We start from the raw sequence: 20539 nt of genomic DNA, 5'->3' as shown, positions 1-20539 counted from the left end.
CTAGGGATGTAATAGACAACATGAGAAATATAATTAACATTGCTATAGCTCATATCTGAAAGTTGTAAAGAAGTAAAGTCTAAGAGTTCCCATCACAAGTAAAAAAATTCTTTTTAACATATATACTTTTGTACTCCTCTCTGGATAGAGCAATTGATCCTTCTGTCAATAAACAGATAGGTTAGGGACTTTAGAGATAGGATAGCAAATGATAATCAAATGAGGTCAACAGGTGAATCTGCATAAAAGTACATAAATATTCTTTGTACTATTTTATTTTTGCAAATTTTCCATAAGTTTTACATCATTTCTAATAAAAGTTTAAAAGTACTAGTAAAAATGTTTCCTTCTTTCTATTTGCAAGTTTCCAAGGATTAGAGATGACATCCCATCATTACTTTAATCTTTCTGAAAAATTATCATGTCAGCCATTCCCACAGGCTGCAGATGAATACAGTAATGATCTTAAGGGTAATCGATTCTACATTTATGCTAGAGGTGTTTGAATTTTTGTTAAAAAATTTATTCTAGAATAGCATTGTCAAACAGATTAAAGAATCGGGGCTGCATAGATTAAGTATACATGTTACACTATTTTGTGTATCTAACACAAGTTAGATATATAAGAACCTTTATACCTCGCAATTAAACCCAGTTAAAATCAGTGTGATGTCACTAAGTAGAGTGATGGTACTGAAAATCATTTATGTAGAAAATGCAAAATGCCAATAATGAAGATGAATGTTATTAACTACAATATCAAGCCAACAAGATTGCAGCAGTAACTTGCATAGGTTTTAAATAGGCTTAACACAAATGTACCAAAAAGGCTTTTGTGCTTTTTACTGAAGCTAAATTTAGTATGTAGCTGCTTAGATATTTTTTCTTTTCTGTACATATGTATGCTTTGCTAGATAACCAAGAATCTGAGGCGCTGTTATTGGCACATCTTAGAGCTCTCCGCTTAAACCTGTAATTAAAGGAGCTGTCCATTCTGCATAGTTCTGCTATTTATTCCGATTTCTATGTGGCTAATTTTGTGGGGCCCACAAAGGAGAGGGTACGGGTGCCTAGTTTTTCCCACTGCTTCCCAGCATTCTATCTCCTTGGTATTCAGTGTTGTGCAACTTTGAGCAGGGGTACACTATTCACATCACAGCCCATCTAAGTAGAATTATGGAACTGTGAAGGGCACAGCTTGTGTGGCCATACCCCAACGGTGCTACTGCTGCTGCTAAGTCGCTTCAGTCGTGTCCGACTCTGTGCGACCCCACAGACGGCAGCCCACCAGGCTCCCCCGTCCCTGGGATTCTCCAGGCAAGGACACTGGAGTGGGTTGCCATTTCCTTCTCCAATGCATGAAAGTGAAAAGTGAAAGTGAAGTTGCTCAGTCATGTCTGACTCTTAGCGACCCCATGGACTGCAGCCTACCAGGCTCCTCCATCCATGGGATTTTCCAGGCAAGAGAACTGGAGTGGGGTGCCATCGCCTTCTCCGACGGTGGTGGCTTCCCAAAGAGATGGTTCCATGTCCTGGCATTCAGACCAGCCCTGTTCCCTGTAGCCTCATGGGTCTCACATTGACTTTGCTCTGACTCTTCCTTTAGGGCTTCAGTACCTGGGTCTGATGTCTGGATAAAGATGAATACAATAGTATTTAATACTATTGAATAGCTACCATAACATTGCATAGTGGTTTCTCCCCTGGAAGGACTAATATTTTGGTTTATATAAAATTGTGCCTTGTTCTAAAACTACTTAAAAGATATCAGATCATATCAGTCGCTCAGTCGTGTCCGACTCTTTGCGACCCCATGAATCGAAGCACACCAGGCCTCCCTGTCCATCACCAACTCCCGGAGTTCACTCAGACTCACGTCCATCGAGTCAGTGATGCCATCCAGCCATCTCATCCTCTGTCATCCCCTTCTCCTCTTGCCCCCAGTCCCTCCCAGCATCAGTCTTTTCCAATGAGTCAACTCTTTGCATGAGGTGGCCAAAGTACTGGAGTTTCAGCTTTAGCATCATTCCTTCCAAAGAAATCCCAGGGCTGATCTCCTTCAAATGGACTGGTTGGATCTCCTTGCAGTCCAAGGGACTCTCAAGAGTCTTCTCCAACACCACAGTTCAAAAGCATCAATTCTTTGGCGCTCAGCCTTCTTTGCAGTCCAACTCTCACATCCATACATGACCACAGGAAAAACCATAGCCTTGACTATATGGACCTTTGTTGGCAAAGTAATGTCTCTGCTTTTGAATATGCTATCTAGGTGGGCCATAACTTTCCTTCCAAGGAGTAAGCGTCTTTTAATTTCATGGCTGCAGTCACCATCTGCAGTGATTTTGGAGCCCAGAAAAATAAAGTCTGACATTGTTTCCAGCGTTTCCCCATCTATTCCCCATGAAGTGATGGGACCGGATGCCATGATCTTCATTTTCTGAATGTTGAGCTTTAAGCCAACTTTTTCACTCTCCTCTTTCACTTTCATCAAGAGGCTTTTTAGTGCCTCTTCACTTTCTGCCATAAGGGTGGTGTCATCTGCATATCTGAGGTTATTGATATTGCTCCCAGCAATCTTGATTCCAGCTTGTGTTTCTTCCAGTCCAGCATTTCTCATGATGTACTCTGCATATAAGTTAAATAAGCAGGGTGACAATATACAGCCTTGACGAACTCCTTTTCCTATTTGGAACCAGTCTGTTGTTCCATGTCCAGTTCTAACTGTTGCTTCCTGACCTGCATACAGGTTTCTCAAGAGGCAGGTCAGGTGGTCTGATATTCCCATCTCTTTCAGAATTTTCCACAGTTTATTGTGATCCACACAGTCAAAGGCTTTGGCATAGTCAATAAAGCAGAAATAGATGTTTTTCTGGAACTCTCTTGCTTTTTCGATGATCCAGCGGAAGTTGGCAATTTGATCTCCGGTTCCTCTGCCTTTTCTAAAACCAGCTTGAACATCAGGAAGTTCATGGTTCATATATTGCTGAAGCCTGCCTTGGAGAATTTTGAGCATTACTTTACTAGCATGTGAGATGAGTGCAACTGTGCGGTAGTTTGAGCATTCTTTGGCATTGCCTTTCTTTGGGATTGGAATGAAAACTGACCTTTTCCAGTCCTGTGGCCACTGCTGAGTTTTCCAAATTTGCTGGCATATTGACAACAAAAGAGTCCGAAATGCAGTACTTGGATGCAATCTCAAAAACGACAGAATGATCTCTGTTCGTTTCCAAGGCAAACCATTCAATATCAGTAATCCAAGGCTATTCCCCACCCAGTAACGCTGAAGAAGCTGAAGTTGAATGGTTCTGTGAAGACCTACAAGACCTTTTAGAACTAACACCCAAAAAAGGTGTCCTTTTCATTATAGGTGACTGGAATGCAAAAGTAGGAAGTCAAGAAACACCTGGAGTAACAGGCAAATTTGGCCTTGGAACATGGAATGAAGCAGGGCAAAGACTAATAGAGTTTTGCCAAAAAAATGCACTGGTCATAACAAACACCCTCTTCCAACAACACAAGAGAAGACTCTATATATGGACATCACCAGATGGTCAACACCAAAATCAGATGGATTATATTCTTTTAAGCCAAAGATAGAGAAGCTCTATACAGTCAGCAAAAACAAGACCAGGAGCTGACTGTGGCTCAGACCATGAACTCCTTATTGCCAAATTCAGACTTAAATTGAAGAAAGTAGGGAAAACCATTCAGGTATGACCTAAATCAAATCTCTTATGATTACACAGTGTAAGTGAGAAATAGATTTAAGGGCTGATAGATAGAGTGGCTGATGAACTATGGAATGAGGTTCATGACATTGTACAGGAGACAGGGATCAAGACCATCCCCATGGAAAAGAAATGCAAAAAAGCAAAATGGCTGTCTGGGGAGGCCTTACAAATAGCTGTGAAAAGAAGAGAAGCGATAAACAAAGGAGAAAAGGAAAGATATAAACATCTGAATGCAGAGTTCCAAAGAATAGCAAGAAGAGATAAGAAAGCCTTCTTCAGCGATCAGTGCAAAGAAATAGAGGAAAACAACAGAATGGGAAAGACTAGAGATCCCTTCAAGAAAATCAGAGATACCAAAGGAACATTTCATGCAAAGATGGGCTCGATAAAGGACAGAAATGGTATGGACCTAACAGAAGCAGAAGATATTAAGAAGAGATGGCAAGAATACACAGAAGAACTCTACAAAAAAGATCTTCACGACCCAGATAATCATGATGGTGTGATCACGGACCTAGAGCCAGACATCCTGGAATGTGAAGTCAAGTGGACCTTAGAAAGCATCACTACGAACAAAGCTAGTGGAGGTGATGGAATTCCAGTTGAGCTATTCCAAATCCTGAAAGATGATGCTGTGAAAGTGCTTAAAAGATATAAGATATACTAAATAAAAACTGTTTGAGTATAGGAACCATGTCCTCTGTGTTTTGGAGAAGTTTTCTGCTTCCCTGAATACATGTATGTTGTGATAGCCAGCCTCCAGATGGCTCCTAGGGATCCCCAATGCTTGGCATTCACATCCATGCCCTCCCACACTCAATCAGTGCTGGTCTCTGTGACCATTAGAATGTGGTGGAAGCGATGGTGTATCAGGAAATGCATTGCGACTTCTGTCTTGCTTTCTTTTGGAGTCTTGGGAGAAGCCAGGTACAGTGTCACAGGGACAGCCAAAAAGCCAGCGAAGAGGCTCATGTGGCAAGAAACTGAGGCCTCCTGCCAAGTGCCATCTGCATGAGCCATCTTCAAAGCCCCAGAGAAGCCCTGGGACTGATGATGTCTGCAGCCCTGACCAGCATCCTGACTCCGAGCCACCTCAGACTCTGAGCCACAACAACCCAACTAAGACATTCTTGAGTTTCTGACCTACAGAAACTATGAGATAATAAATGTTTGCTGTTTTAAGTCACTACATTTTGGGGTAACTTGATATGCAGCACTAGATAAGTAATACACATGGGTCCTCAGTGGACTGAGAGCACCATTCATGAGTGCTTCGATGCCATCTGTGGCTACCAGAAATCCCAAACCTTAACCAGTTTGATGGATTAATTGGCAAATTGTAAGACAGAAGATTCAACCAGAAATTAGGAAAACAGTATCAAATGACAGTTCAAACTTTCCCACTGGAAAGCCTTTCTTTTCCTTCTCTTCAATCATCGCCTGTCTAAACTCTGCCCATCTTTTACGGCTCAAATGTTTTTATTTCCACCCCAAATCTAGCAGCAATGTGAGAATCTGGCATTTTCCACTCTATCTCTACCTGTGGCACTTTGTAATTTGCATGACTGTGTAAATAATGTGGATGCTATTTTCCTTCCAGATAGTATGAAATAAAAGTTAACTAGCTACACAGGCTTTGAGGTTTATACCCCAATTCCATACTTAATAGTTGAATGATTTCATGTAAGTCACTTGTCCCCTGTACATCTGTAAGATGGGCCTTACATAGTACCTACATCTTAGGGTTGCTATGAGGATTTAAACATGTAATCTATGTAAAGTCTTCAGCAAAAGAAATTCCCAATAAACATTCATTATATTAAAACTATTATTCCTAGCCAGCTCCAAGTAAAGCTTGTCACTGTGAAATTAAACCTTGGCATAATTCCCAAGCTGAATGCTTATTAGATCGTGGAAAAAAGTTAGTGAGCTCTCCAAGCTTTAGTTTCCTTATATGTAAACTAGAAATAAAATAAACTCTCTCACTGGGCCTTGGGAGGATAAAACATTATATAACAAATGTAAAACACCGAACACAGAGCCTGACAAATGGTAGGCGGGCAACAAATGTTCATTGCTTCCTTTCCTCTCAGTTTCTTAAAGTAGATACTGTGCAGGGTGGCTGGGGGCTGGCTGCTAAAACATGCTAGATGCAAAAAGGAAAATGTGTTTCAGGCCTGGTATGTTGAATTGAGTCGGACATAAACCTAAACAGCTTTGTGTTGTTGAACATGCCTGGTTAAGACATACAAGTCACTTTCCCCATCTTATTTAATAGCACAGGTAATGTTAAACCTTATTTATTTTTACGCTACTTTCACTTATTTATATTTCCTACATGGTCAGTTTTCAGTAGTTGCTGTAATTAATGACATAATCTGAGATCTCAAGATTCTAATATTTCTAATTCATGTTCAGTGAATGAAAGGGTGACATACACTTGGACATACCTTTGTGTGGAAACTACTGGCCTTGGTCACTTGCAAAGTGATCTTAGGGGCAAAGACAATGGGTCTGAGTTTCACTGGAGCCCCACGCACAGTAACAGGATGTAGATGTACAGGCGTCAGACTAGCCAGTAGGAGACCAGGTTCTAGCCCCAAATGTGCCACCATCTTGCTGTCTGTTTTAGATAAATTACTTTTTTCTGGAAGGGCAGGCTGTTGCAGGGGAAAGTGAGTCAGTGTTCACATTTGAATCCTCACTCTGCCTCTTCAGATTTGATAATTCCACTGAGCTTTAGTTTCTAAGAAATTGGGGGCAGTCATGTCTAACTCATAGCTTTGTGATTTTGAATGAAATAAACACATGTAGCTTCTAGTACACGGTAGGTATTTAATAAACAAATGCTTGCTTTTCTTTTCTTCTCTGACCCTCAGTTTCATCATCTGTAAAATGGGCCAGTTGAATTAAGTTACTGCTGGTTCTAATGTTCTGTTACTGTAGGAACTACACTATTAAATGGCACTTGCTATTTGAATGCAATGAAGTGCTTTATCTAGCTATAATAAGAACAAAAGCATATTGTCGTGGTGTGGAGAAGGGAAAACCCAAAAATTCCTAAATGTATGTGTCTAAGAAGGTCTGCCCAGTACAGATTCAGTAATTATTTAATTTGCGTTCTGTTGTGTCTACAGATGGGCAGATGATAGCAATCAAATCATAGGGTATTAGTCAGAGACTCTGTATAGTAAACAGTAGCAGAACAGATCCAGTAACATCAAGCCAGTTGGCAAAGTCCCCCTTTGGGCAAAAACAATGTGTGGCTGGTTGACCTTTTCCTCTTTTTTTCCCCCAAATCATGTCCTGATTATTTCCTAAGTTAGTTAGAATCAACCACCCCAAGACATAAATTATTTACTTATTTTAAATTAAGATAGAGAAAATGAAAGGTAATCAATTCAAGGAGCTTGATTTAGGTTGAAAAAATATGTGTGTGCATGAGTCTGTGTGCCCATGTATATAAAAAGAGTGTAAGAACATTCAGTCTTATACAGGTTATAAAGAGGACTTATTTTTATTAGTAGATGATGGGCTAATTGAGTTTTTTGTGTGTGTTTTGTTGTTCACCTAACTTTTCTGTAATTATTATATGCTACGGGTTGCAGTCCATAGGGTGGCAAAGAGTCAGACATGACTGAAGTGACTCAGCATGCAAGCACCTTGGTAGTAGAGGGAAAATGAGTTCTAAGTACAACAAGAAGCTTAGGAGACTTAGGGGACTTAGGCGGGCTCCCCAGGTGGTACTACTGGTGAAGAATCCGCCTGCCAATGCGGGAGACCTAAGAGGTGTAGTTTCCATCCCTGGGTGGGGAAGATCCCCTGGAAAAGTGAATGGCACCCCACTTTAGTATTCTTGCCTGGGAAATCCCATGGACAGAGGAGCCCGGAGGCCCATAGTCCATGGGGCCACGAAGGGTCGGACACGACTGAAGCGACTTAGCATATGGGGACTTAGGCAGATTTCCTCCCTCTCCTCCACCCATCCCTGCAATTCAACCTAAAGGTCAGAGGACCTCACCATCCCCTTGTGACAATTCCCCAAGTAAATAAGGCAAAAATTCACTTTAAGAAACTGAACCTAAGGGTGTAGGTTCACAGAATGTTGCCACATTTGTATCTTGGAACACTGATGCATTCTACCATTTGAAATCCATGAACATCTTTGCATCTTTGTACCACTGCTCCTGGAGTCTTCCCAACTGCTGCCGTGGACACCAGTATCCTACAGGATGTAGTAGGAAGAGTCACAAGGCTCAGGATTATCATTCTAGCTCCATTCCTAGTAGCTGTGTGGGTTTGGGAAGTGACTTGATGATTGGAAACATGGGTTACTTCACCAGTAACATGGGGATAATAACAAGTATGTCACAAGTTTCCTATTCCAGGAGTAACTGAGACCATAAATACCAAGTCCCTGGCACTGAAAATGTGGGTCTTCTTTTCACTGTCATTTCCTCTTGTAAGTTCTGGGTACACGTGTGTCCAGATTACTGAGGAAGCATAGGATATGGGGCTAGTGTAAAAAATCAGCTGTCTGGGATGATGTGTGAAGTGGGATCTTGCTTTCCAAAGACAAGGATTAAGCTGGACTAAGCCAAGTAATATTTTCTCCACTTGTGACCTATCAAATTTAGTCATCAAATAATGCATAATCAACTAAATGGAACAGAAGATCTTACTGTGTAGGTTCAAAAGAAAAGTAAGGTCTGTTTTTAACTAACTGTAGCTGAATCTCTTTTTTTTCTTCCTTTGCAACATTCTGTGACAGCCTATATTTCTCTAAAATGATTGAGCTGCATTGAGACATTTTTTTTAACAAACTTGTTTTCTTTAGATGCTCTCATACATGTTAACTCGGAATTTTCTTCTTATAAAAACACAAGCCTGAATTTGAATAATATTTCTAACTTCAGACATTTGGTTCATGTAAATATTTCAGATGGACTATTAATTTTAAGTACTAGGGAGAAAATATTGTATTTACAGGGAAAACTTCTAATTTAGAAAATAAATGTTTCCTTTAAATAACCTCCCAATCCTTCAAATAATATGAAAGGAAAATTAAAGGCCTAAAAGAACTACACATTCTGAGGCAGTTGTAAAACATGTTAGTGAAATTATTTTAGGAATTACCTAGGTACATAAAATGTTTTAGATGGTTTTCCAAACTTTATAGAACCACCCTGGAATCCCTCCCTCTCCATCTTTACACTCTTCCCTTATCTTCTTTCTTAGTGAACAGCTTCATTATCCATCCAATGAGATGACAGTTAATCTGCCTTTGCATGCTTAGGAATTCCAAACCTGATATTGAATCCCTTAGGATATCTAATGCAGAGGAGATCTGTTGTCAGATCTGTTTTTATCTTTTCTTGGACACTAACTTAGAATCACATCTTTCTCCCCACGCATGCGCGCACACGCGCGCACACACACACACACGCGCACACACACAGCCCTCTCATTTGGATACCCTCATCTGTGCTAACAAAACTCCCAGTGTTCAGATTCTCTTAGCATTTATCTTTCGGGACTGAAATCATTGCTTTATCTGCCTCTGTATTAGACAGCTAACTACATGAGGCCAGGGGATGTGTCTGTTGAGCTTGAATCCCCAGCTATAGTTAGTGTTCCCAAAACAGTGAATTTTGGATAAATATAATCGAATTTTTATTGCATTTCATTCATTTACCTCTCTAGGCTCCATTTTCCTTATTTATGAAAGTAAAGAATTAGACTAGTCAAATTCTATACCCCATAATGTTTGTATTAAAAGCATCTGAGAGCTGCCAAAACAAAACAAAACCACCCCTTAAAATAGGAAAACTCATATTATCTCACTTGACTCTCAAAGATTCTGATCTGTATACTTGGGCAAGGGCTGTAGAATTTGCTTCTGAAATGTAACAAGGTTTGGAATCTGGAAGCTCTTTGAGCTCTAGACATCATTCAAATGGTCTGTGCTTGCTATAGAAGAGATGCTAAATTTCTGAATCTGTTGTTTAAGGTCTCTGTCTTTGAACTCTACTTTGTTTTCCACTCTCAGGTATCACCTTCACCTTGCATCTTCTGATCCAGTTGCGCTGAATTGCTTACAGGAAGACCTGTCCCTGCTGGCTTTTTGTGCAAGGAATGCACCGCTGTTGTGCTGACTGAAGCATGAAGTTCAGGTACAAACTCTTCCAAAAACATTTCTCTGATACTTTCTCTTCCCTTTTAGACCCTTTATTTTGCTTCTATAAAGGTATTTTTTATTGTACTATATTGTCTTTGAGTTTCTTGAAGACACAGAACAGTTATTCAACTAGTGCTCTTTCCTTATTGTGGCAAATTATTCCTTAAACAAGTATTCACTGAGAATCTGTTATCTAAATTTACATCATTTTATACTCATACTAATAATATTGCAAGCATTGTTAATATCTTGCAAATGGGGAAACAAAGGCTTATAGAGGTTCAGTCACTTGAATAACCAGCCTCATGGCTGTTTACTAGTTGGAATTGAATTAGCTTCCAGGACTTTCTGATGTCACTTTCTTCACATTACCATGTTTTCTTAAGGGAACAAAAAATGAAGAGAAATATGATTTGAAGCAGATTCTCTCAAATCTATTTCCTTATTCCTAAGTAAATGCCGACTCATTTTTTTAAGAGGTGACCTTGGTTCATAACATTATATAAGTTTTGTGGCTGCAATATTATATTTCCACTTCTTTATACACTCTAGCATGTTCACCACGAAAAGTTTGGTTTCCATTTATCACCATACAGTCAACACGCTTTATGCATTTCAGCCTCCCTAAAATTGATTCATTCAGATCACCTCTTAGAAGCCACATTTGGATAAACTAGAGTTTCCTGTAAACTCAGAGGAAATCAGTACAGTTTAGCCAATGTTGTTTTTCTTTTTTAATTAATTTATTTTAATTGGAGGCTAATTACTTTTTACGATACTGTGGTGCTTTTTGCCATACTTTGATATTAATCAGCCATGGGTGTACATGTGTGCTCCATCCCGAAACCCCCTCCCACCTTCCTTCCTATCTCATCCCTCTAGCCAATGTTTTAAGAGAGTTTGCAGGAAGAAAATTCTCAGTAGTAAAATCATAAAGAGGATTCCTTTGGGATTTGTTAGCAACTTAATTTAAAAATTGAAGTTTTATGCTTTTCTTGTTCTTGTGTTTTAAGGCTGTTCCACCCTGCCAAGGGGGCTTCCCTGGTGGCTCATATGGTAAAGAAACTGCCTGCAATGCAGGCGACCCTGGGTCAGGAATATCCCCTGGAGAAGGGAATAGCTACTCACTCGTCTTCTTGTCTGGAGAATTACATGGACAGAGGAGCCTGGTGAGCTACAGTTCTCGGTGTTGCAAAGAGCCAGACACAACCGAGCGACTAATACTTTTACTTCTTTCATCTCAGGTTCACTTTGCCAAGGGCTTGGAAATTTGAATTAGGAATAAATGGTGGTAGAGAAGATCAGAGATGGCGTGAAGGTTTTTCTTGGGGAGCTTGAGGCCCTGCCACTTTCCTCTAAGGCTTGACAAGACGAAAAGATAATTAACATAAGAGCTAATATTTATTAAATGCATATTAGGTACTTGACATTTTGCTTAGTGTTTTATATTTATTTGTTGAGGGTTTCCAAATGTTAGTCATTTCTATATCACTTGCATGGATTTTGCAAGCTCTAAGTGTCATCTACACTATTATTTATTTAATGTTTTTCCTTCAGTGGATTTTACTCATTTTTTCCCCCCTTTTGTTCTAAGCCATGGCTCAGTGATGTCAGTAACGTTTGACTCTTGCAACCCCACGGACTGTAGCCCACCAGGCTCCTCTGTCCATGGAATCTTTCAGGCAAGAACACTGGTGTGGGTTGCCATGCCCTCCTCCAGGGGATCTTCCCGACTTAGGGATCGAACATTCACCTCCTCTATCTCTGGCATTGCAGGCAGATTCTTTATTGCTGAGACACCTGGGAAGCCCTTTATTCTAAGCAGTGGTCCATAAATATGAAGTCTGTTACATATTTCTATATTCAATTAGTTTTCAATTTACATCTTTTCTAAAACAATAAAATGAATTTTAAAAAGTGCAAATGTTACCTGAAAAGCATATTGGACCATAGTTTGGGAAACACTTTGTTTCATTTAAACCCTCAAAAGAACCCTTTGCGTTGAGAACTTATTATCATTTGCATTCAAAAGGGAAAAGTGAGGCAAAAAGAGTAAATAACTTGCCTAATATTATAAGCTGAAAAGTGAAAATCACAGTCTGAACTCAGATCTGTGTTATTCCACAACCCAAGCCCTAAAATATTATGACATTCTTCTCCAGCCTTGGGAAAGATTTCAGTCATACCTCCAATTTTGCATATGCCATGACTGTAATTTTGTAAAACTATGAATGTGCTTGAAATCGAAAGTAAAATAAAAAATTAAAATAGATGTGTAGGGTTGATTTTCCTTTCCATTTCCCCCCAAACACCTTAATATTTTACCCTTGCTTTGATTTTGGGTTTCCCAGGTGGTGCTGGTGGCAAAGAACCCACCTGCAGGTGCAGGAGATGCACGAGACGTGGGCCTGATCTTCCTGTGGGAAGATCCCCTGGAGGAGGAAGTGGTAACCCATTCTAGGATTCTTGCCTGGAGAATCCCATGAACAGAGGAGCCTGACAGGCTACAGTCCACAGGGTCACAAAGAGTTGGACACGACTGAGCGTCTGAGTACGTTTTGCTTTTATGATTGAAAAAAGGTACAGAGATCTCTAAGACAATCTCTCTGATCAGTCCTAACATTTCAGAGGTCCGATTTAATACCAATATTCATCCAGCAGGAGTAGTAGTTGCTCAGTCGTGTCGGACTATTTGTGACCCCATGGACTGTAGCCCACCAGGCTCCTCAATCCGTGTATAATTGTGTGGGTCTGATTGTTTATTAAAATATTCTCAAAAATATTAAAAATGGTATTTATTGTCCATGAGCTGATTTTGATGCTTTAGGCTCTCTGTCCTTGCTTCTGCTGGCTCAGTTAGAGAGGGTGGTACTGAAAGTTTTTAGGAACAGATTTGTTTGAGTAATGAGGAGTGAGAATTTTTTCCAAGCACCTGTGAATTGTTTATGCTAATTGGGTCATAACTGATGCTGCCTGTGTGTGGGCTGCGTCTGTAGTCCACTCTATATGCTGTATGTGAAAGCAGGCGTTATTAATCGAGCAGAGTTGTTTTATTTTATTTTCGTATGATTTTATTCCTCTCTGTGTCTCATCCTCTCATCTTTTCTCTCTTGCCTCTTATCCTTATGCCCTACTTACGAGCCCTGAATCACAGTATGTGACAAAGCAGGCGCTTGCTGGGGACAAAGGCACAGAAAGCGATGGAAAGCCATGTGCATGTAAACGGATGGCACCAAGAAGGCTACTTTGTGTGCAGAGAAATGTCCTGTTCAAGGGCACATCCAGAAACGGAAGCTTGGGCTTCATGGTCATCTATATATGCACAGAATTGGCAGGCTGGCTATCTCCACAATATCTTCCTTCTCGATCTGCGTTCACCCTCTCCTTCATAATGTTCCCTGCATTAAACACAAGTTTGGAGAGCCTGAATGCGAGCAATTAGAGGTCTAAAATGGAGTGTGTGGGAGGTTAAGAGGGAAGGCTTGGTAGTTAGCTTGTCACCCATGAGTGAAGCACAGCGGGCTGCTTCCTGGCTAGAGCTACAGAGAGAAAAAAAACAACCAGAAAAATGCCCCAAAGTGAGTATTTGTTGAGGGCAATGACTTCAGCATCATAAAAACAAGGCTGGAAACTACATAAGAAAAGTGTCACCTGAAGCACCTCTCAGAGACAAGGGTCTGAAAAGTAGTCTGATGACATGTTAATTACTTGGTTAAGGACATCACCATGAAGACACAGAAAAGATGCAGCCCGTTTTGCTGTGCTGGTCCTAGCAGAGCTCTGAGGGGCAGATGGGCGAATGGAAACAGTTAAATCCAACTGGCAACTGTGCCCTCATCGAGGACACATTTGCTTTAGAATCACTGTTTTTGCCTCAGTCCTTAAAGAGCGAATTATGAGCTACGTGTAAGAAAGTTTCAGGGGACAGACGTGGAGAAGGAAGATAACCTGCTCAGGTGTGTGGCTCCCATGTAGGGCTTAGGTGGATATCCACGGCCACCTTCCAGGAGTGTGAACGGTAGCCAGCTTGAGGATTAAGCATTCCCAGGTATAAGGACTTGCCTAGGTAGTAAAGGTCTGAAGAAGGAAGGAGAAAGGAATCTCAACTAAAGGACAGCCCAGAGCTAGTTTCTGGAACGTGTTCAGAGCAGCTTTTGACTTGATCTCAAGTAAGTTCATCAGAGTAAATGTTGAGGGGCTCAAGCCTTCCAGAATTCTACTTTTTAGGCAAAATAAAAACTCAGCCTTCACAGACTATTGTATATTAAAAAGTCCTTCTAAGAAGGGTACTATTCAGAAACCCCTGGAAATCGATTTTAAAAGGTTAATTCTTTTCAATAGTGTACCAACTCCCTCCTGCTGTATTTGCTTTTTGCTTTTGCTTTTTTTCCCCCTGCTCTATAGAAGGTACATCAGAGTTGATGACTTTCTTCCATTTCCTGCTTCTCTATGTATTAGAAAATTAATTTTGCCTGTCCCTCCCCTCAGCCTTAAGCAGAGTCTCTATTTCCAACTAAAGATTTTAATTATTTAAAGGTCTTAGGGAGTTTTTATTTTCTCTATCATGAATTGTCAAAAGTCCTTTCCTTGAATCCCAAGTTTCTCTTTGTAATGCAGATTTAAGCATTTTCATTCCTTTAGTTCCACCGAGACCTTTAGTAAATCTTAATACTTCCACTGTATATCAAGGATGGTACTAGGCATCCAGAATATGGTATTTAAGATCACCACCATCTATGTAGGTAACAGGCACCTAATAACAAAACAAGAGCTTCAGTAACTAATCAATAATAACAATGTACCAAGCACTTCATAAGCACACCTCCTTCATTCTCAGAACCCCTATGAATGTGGATCTAGTATTATATGCATTTTGATTAGGACCCTGAGGCTTAGAGAAGTAAAGCCATCTACATGAACTCGTGCATCTAGTAAGTGGTGGAAGCAGAATAATATAATATGCTAGTGGCTAGAATACAAGCTAATCAGAATATTATGGGAGAAAGTCCTGGAAATGTCAGGCAAGACATCACAGAGGAGGCGACGTTGGAGCTGGGTCATAAACACCAGGAAAGAAAATAGCAGGCACTGGGGAATTCCCTGGCTGTCCAGTGGTTAGGACTCTTATGCTTTCTCTGCCAAGGGTGCATGTTCAATCCCTGGTCAGGGAACTAAGATCCCACAAAAAAAAAGAGAAAGAAAGAAAGAAAAGAAAATAGCATGAACACTTTGTGTGCAAATGACTGTTGTTAACAATTTGCAAACAACTGAGTGCAACCAAATGTCTTTTGTCTCTTGGGGCCACGTGAAGAAGTCCCAGGGGTTTAGACTTTAGGTTTACAGTACATTAAACTCAAAGCTAAAGACTGAAAAAGACTTCCCTCATAGCTCAGTTGGTAAAGAATCCACCTGCAATGCAGGAGACCTGGGTTTAATCCTTGGGTCGGAAGATCCCCTGAAGAAGGGAATGGCAACCCACTCCAGTATCCTTGCCTGGAGAATCCCATGGACAGAGGAGCCTGGCGGGCTACAGTCCATGGGGTCGCTCAGAGTTGGACACGACTGAGCGACTAAACCACCAAAGACTGAAAAACCAGCTGTTCTGGCAGATTTCACAGGGTGGAGAAAAGAGGAGCTGAAAGCTAGTTGGGGTGGGGGACAGGGCAGGAAATGGTGGAGAGAGAGGGTTTTAGACGAGTTTCTGACTTAGCTGCTCACTGGGGCATTCATCAGTTGTCAAAACTGGCATTTTCCTTTGTCGAACAAGACAATGTAGATGACAGAAAAGACGCATTAGGATGAAGTAACAACTACAGCACCTGGTTCCAGTGCCAAGAGTGATTTAAAATGATAAAAGAGGGGGAAATTGTGAGCAGGAGTCATAAATTTGATCGTCTAGTAACATTAGACAAATGGCTGCCTTTTGATGTATTTTCCCTTTTGAATGTCATTTAAACACCCAAAGATATTGATGGTCTTGGAGGAAGGAACCTGAACACAGTAGAGAGGGCATGATTGGTGTGGTAAAAAGAGACCTACTGCTCCATCCAGGAGGTCTTTGGTCTCCTCCACCTTCTCAGGATGAGCTCTGTGATCTGGGCATGTGGCTGAACCACTCAGCTTCCCCATCTTCAGAGGTGTGATTGGGTCACAAACGTTAAGTTTACTGCCTGTGGGGTTGTTGGAGTCAGATATCCTTGAATTCAGCTTCTGACTACACTATGATTTACATGTATGAACGTCAAAGTGTTAGTTGCTTAGTCAGGTCCAACTCTTTTCGACACTATGGACTGTAGCCCCCCAGGCTCCTCTGTCCTTGGCATTCTCCAGGCAAGAATACTGAAGTGGGTTTTTTTGGGGGGATTCACAGATACAATGAATATGCAGAGTGCAGCACTGACGTGTAGTCCGGTCTTTAAAAAAAAAAGCCCACTTGCACCTTTCCAATGGTTTGGATTTCTTTAAAGGGAAAGACATAGATAAAGATACTCAGGCAAGAATAGCTGCATGATTGTGCTGAAACCTCCTTTCCTGTAAAATGGGAGGTCAAAAGTTCATAGCCCCGGTTGCACATTTGAATCACCCGGCATAATTTGATAGATTCCCAAATGTGGGACTCACACCAAGGATTCTGACTTAATTGGTTTTGTCCCAGGACTCCAGCCTTGAGGCCACAGAAGCTTACCAGGTGTTTCTAATGTGCTCCAGGTTCAATCATTGCCTCTCACACTTTAGCATAAATTGCCTCACTATCTTGTTAACTTTAGATTCCGATTCTCTAGGTCTAGGATGTCTGAAATTCTGGCATTCTTAACAAGTTCCCTGATGACACAGAGGCTGCTAGTCTGGAGCTGAGCTGAGTGATTAATGCTTTATAACGCTAGTTCTCAACCTTCAGGGTCCACCAGAATAACCCAGCGGCTTGTGTAAAATGTGGCACCGGGACCTGGGTCGGGCCCTTACCAATTCTGGATTACTTGGTTTAGGGCAAGGGTAGAGAAAAATCACTGAACTATAGTGTTCATTTCAACCTAAAATCCTGTGATGCCAATTTTGTGATTTTATGATTTCCCTCCCAGCTTAGGTTAAAAAAAAGTATGACTCTGAAGCTGAGTGTGTGGGAGATCATTGTCAGAAGCATGAAAGACGGATGATCGCAAGTTACGTGATGTCAAGACGTGGCTGGTCTTTATATCATGTGCATCTTCAGCCTCCACAATTCTCCCTTTGCATTAATGGGGACTTTTGCAGGACTCCCTGTGTGAGCCGTATTTACTGTTGAAGAAGCATCACAGGTGAACCGGGAGGGCATCCTTCACTGGCGGGAGATGAACAGGATGACTCTGGACTTTTTTTCTGCTCCTTGTTAACACATCATGCTTTCTACAGCAGAATCCGTCAGGAGAAGCGGGCTCATCTTCCCTACCTCGAGATCAAACCAAGGGAAAATGGAGATGGGGGGAAATAACAAGCCTGCTTTATTCAGCAGAGCAGAGGACTGGGTTTTTAAAAACTCTCTGGGAATTTCAGCAGAATCTGTCCCAGAACAGATCTTAGATCACTTTTTTCTTTTTCTTATCTTTCTGGATTCCTCTTGCTTTTAGTAGCTCAAAATATCCTCTACCCAGGGACAGACTTTTTGCCACTTTCCAAGAGAAAGTGAAAAACAACCATGATGGGGTCACAAACATTGCAATTCTCACTGTTGCTTTGGATAACCATTCTTCATGTAATTAATATAGATGGGCTGTTTCCCCCAAAAGTTTATGAATTTGTACCCCAACTGATGCAAGGAAAGTAATGTGTGGAAAATGAAATTATTTTCTTGGTTTCCCCTTTAAAATACTTACACCTGTCCTTGATCAGTCTATTGACAAGCCTGCATTGCCTCAAGAATGCACAACCCAGTAAAAGGCAATAATCATACATCAGTTTAGCCAACCAAATCCTAGGTCATCCACATTCCAGGTACTTAATACAGTATTTCCATGTGGGCCTTCTTTATAGAAGAGGGTATCCAGTGGGGGCTCCTCGACCTCACTAACATTGCCCTGAGGCTGGGCTGGGCTGGGCTGGCCGTGGAGAAAGCTGCTGTGTGTTGCATTGTAGCAGCAGCGAAAGGCCCTGGTTGCTCCACACGCCTTTCTCAAGAGCCAGCCACCGTCCTGCCCTCCTTCCCCTGGTCCTGCGGGCCTTGCCACTGGCTTTAGACATCCGCTCTACCACCTGTGCATTTGGTTCAGAAAGGGAAGGTGTAAGCCACGGTCCTCAGCCCTCTGCACATTCATTGGAGTCCCTTCATCGGGCTGAGGGCCTTGTGGTCCAGGGAGGTGGTGTCTGTGCTGAGTGGAAGGAAGCTGCTGTGAGGGAGCTGGGAAAATGCAGTGACAAGTCACAGTGGCAGCAAGTCACTCCCCAGCCAGGAGACCCTGGGGGTGACTAGTCCTAGGTGATGGGGCTCTGGGGAAGCTGTTGGGAGAGGGGTTCTCAGTTTTAAAGTGAGAGGAAGGATAGAAGTTTGTCTTGGTACTCCGTTTTTCAGTTTTGCCCCAAAATTTACTTAAAATTGACTTTTTGTGTGTGTGCTAAAAAAATAGGAGGTTCAGTCTTATCAGGTAGCACTTTTGTTTGTAAGGCAGTGGCTTCCTTTCAAATCTCAGAGAAGGGACAGCCTTTTGCAAAGATGTTTATTTTATGGCTTTGCTCATGTATGGTGTTTCCCATGTGGCAGTTGAAAGCATTTTCAAATCTTACCTCATTAGTGCTCTTAACAACTCATGACTTGGGCCTATGCATGACTGAAGGGCTGAACAACAACACTGTTCCCATTTTTCAGGGGAGGACATTGAAAGTCAAAGAGGTTAGTTTTCCCAGGTTGACTGTGGCAGACCCAGGGTTTGAACCTCGGCAGTCAGGGTCTGGTTGTAACCACTGTGTCATCCTGCCTCTAATGGTGAGGAAAGTGACCCCGTTCTGGGGTGGAAGGAGAAAAATCAGACAGAATGGACTGGTTCTTAAATGTTGGTCCTCAGAATAGTGGGATATCTGGGTAATCATCATTGGACCTCTTACTTAAAATGCAAACTCCTAGGTCTAATACTCGGATTTCTGATTCAAGAAGTCAGGGGGTTTATGAAAAACCCACCTGGATGTTGTTTAGGGAGCCCCCACTCTTACTACAGATCCACGACTCCTTCATTGGAACATCATTCTGATTATCCCCAAATGAACGTCCTATCAGGGAGCCGAGGCAGCTTACGCTACCACCTCCCATGCACTTTGCAGCCTTTCCAGCTCTGGTGTCTAAAGCACAGTCACCGATGGTGACAGTTCTGACCACTCCACCCCCGGCTCCATCTGCCCACAACCACCAGGCTGCCTTGAGTCCTCTGAGCCTCCCACACCCTGACTGCTTTCCTTCCGTCAATGCCTGGAGCCCACGGCTCTTAAAGGCTTAAACCGTGGCTCCTGCAAGGCAAAATGGGCATTTTTAGTATCTGTGATTCGCTCCCTTTCTCTGCTCTGTTAACAGAAGTGCAGCTCAGGTGCATGACCCCCAAGCACCAGCATTATTCTCCTGTTCAAATGGAGTGGACAGATGCAGCAGTGTTTCAACACAGAACCGGAGATGGCATGGAGCCCTGCCTCAGCGCCCCCGTTTCTTCTGGCCTCCGTCTGCATCTGCTCCTAGCAGCTTCTTCCAGACCCAAAAGGCACTGGAGGATCTGGCCAGTGTCTCAGGCTTCTGCTAACTCAGTAACATTCTCATGTCTCTTTCAGTGGCTGAGAGGAGCGATGCTGACTACACGCACCCACAGGGATGAGAAGAATTAGCTGTTGCTGATGTGCATACTGACCCAAGCCCATCAACCAGATAATTACCAGTCTCTGTTGCCTTTAAGACTGGATCCTATCCAGGAAAATGGAAGCAGAGAAGGAGGAGGCTTGCAAGCCACTGAAGTTGCCATGAAAATTTGGCGTGAGAGCCAGGCAAAACCAAATCAGAAGAGACAACTGGGAAACCCAAGGCAGAAGTCAGCAGGGCCCTGTGTGAAGCGCCCATTAGCACGTAGCAGTGAAAGATGCCAGCTTTGTCAAAACAGCATCTATCCTTTTTAGTTCTCCCTCGTGATTTCCAAGAATTCAACTACTTCTCTATTTAAGGACATGGACATTTCCTTTCTCTCTGTGTTACTTGTACCATTTGGGATATGCCCATGCTCAGGTTTCCTGACTACTTTAAATAGTCCACGGAAAAGGGAAAATAGGCTTTAAAAAACTCTCCTGCCTGTCGGGAAAGCCCATGTAATACCCCAGCCTCATTCTGTACTTCAGTGTGCACACACAAGTTTCTAAGTGCACTGTGTAACAGAAGAACAAGCAAACTGGAGCCTAATTGACCATCTTAAAATCTATAATTTAAATGTATACATCAGCCACACTTCACAACAGGCAAGTTCCTTTGTGCTCCCCAAGGACACTGCTGATTCCTCGAGTCTGTGATTGAATTCATCTAAAATAGATAAGGCTGCTGTTTGTAGGAGTTCAAAGCCTCTCTCAGGAGCCTCTCATCCAGCTGGATTTCAGACAGAGAGGTCAGGGTGCCCTGGGTCTTCTCCAGTTCAGAGGC

The 20539-nt window shown here is 42.0% G+C and overlaps 1 protein-coding gene and 1 long non-coding RNA gene across 9 annotated transcripts in view; one reads left to right on the top strand and one right to left on the bottom strand.

Annotated features, from left to right (window-relative positions):
• The window catches only part of LOC129645431 (uncharacterized), a 33575-nt gene extending 13156 nt beyond the window's left edge, over nucleotides 1-20419 (top strand). The window contains exons 2-3 of the long non-coding RNA XR_008711318.1: nucleotides 9781-9904; nucleotides 19690-20419. This is a non-coding gene — a long non-coding RNA (uncharacterized LOC129645431). The remainder of the gene's footprint in view (nucleotides 1-9780; nucleotides 9905-19689) is intronic.
• The window catches only part of PHACTR1 (phosphatase and actin regulator 1), a 549201-nt gene that overhangs the window by 493310 nt on the left and 35352 nt on the right, over nucleotides 1-20539 (bottom strand). The window lies entirely within an intron of this gene.

The sequence above is a fragment of the Bubalus kerabau genome, chromosome 3 (genome assembly GCF_029407905.1).
Source record: "Bubalus kerabau isolate K-KA32 ecotype Philippines breed swamp buffalo chromosome 3, PCC_UOA_SB_1v2, whole genome shotgun sequence".
In the NCBI taxonomy this organism is placed as follows: Eukaryota; Metazoa; Chordata; class Mammalia; order Artiodactyla; family Bovidae; genus Bubalus; species Bubalus kerabau.
Note: the sequence above shows the minus strand (reverse complement) of the source record. Positions and strands in the feature narration are given on the sequence as shown.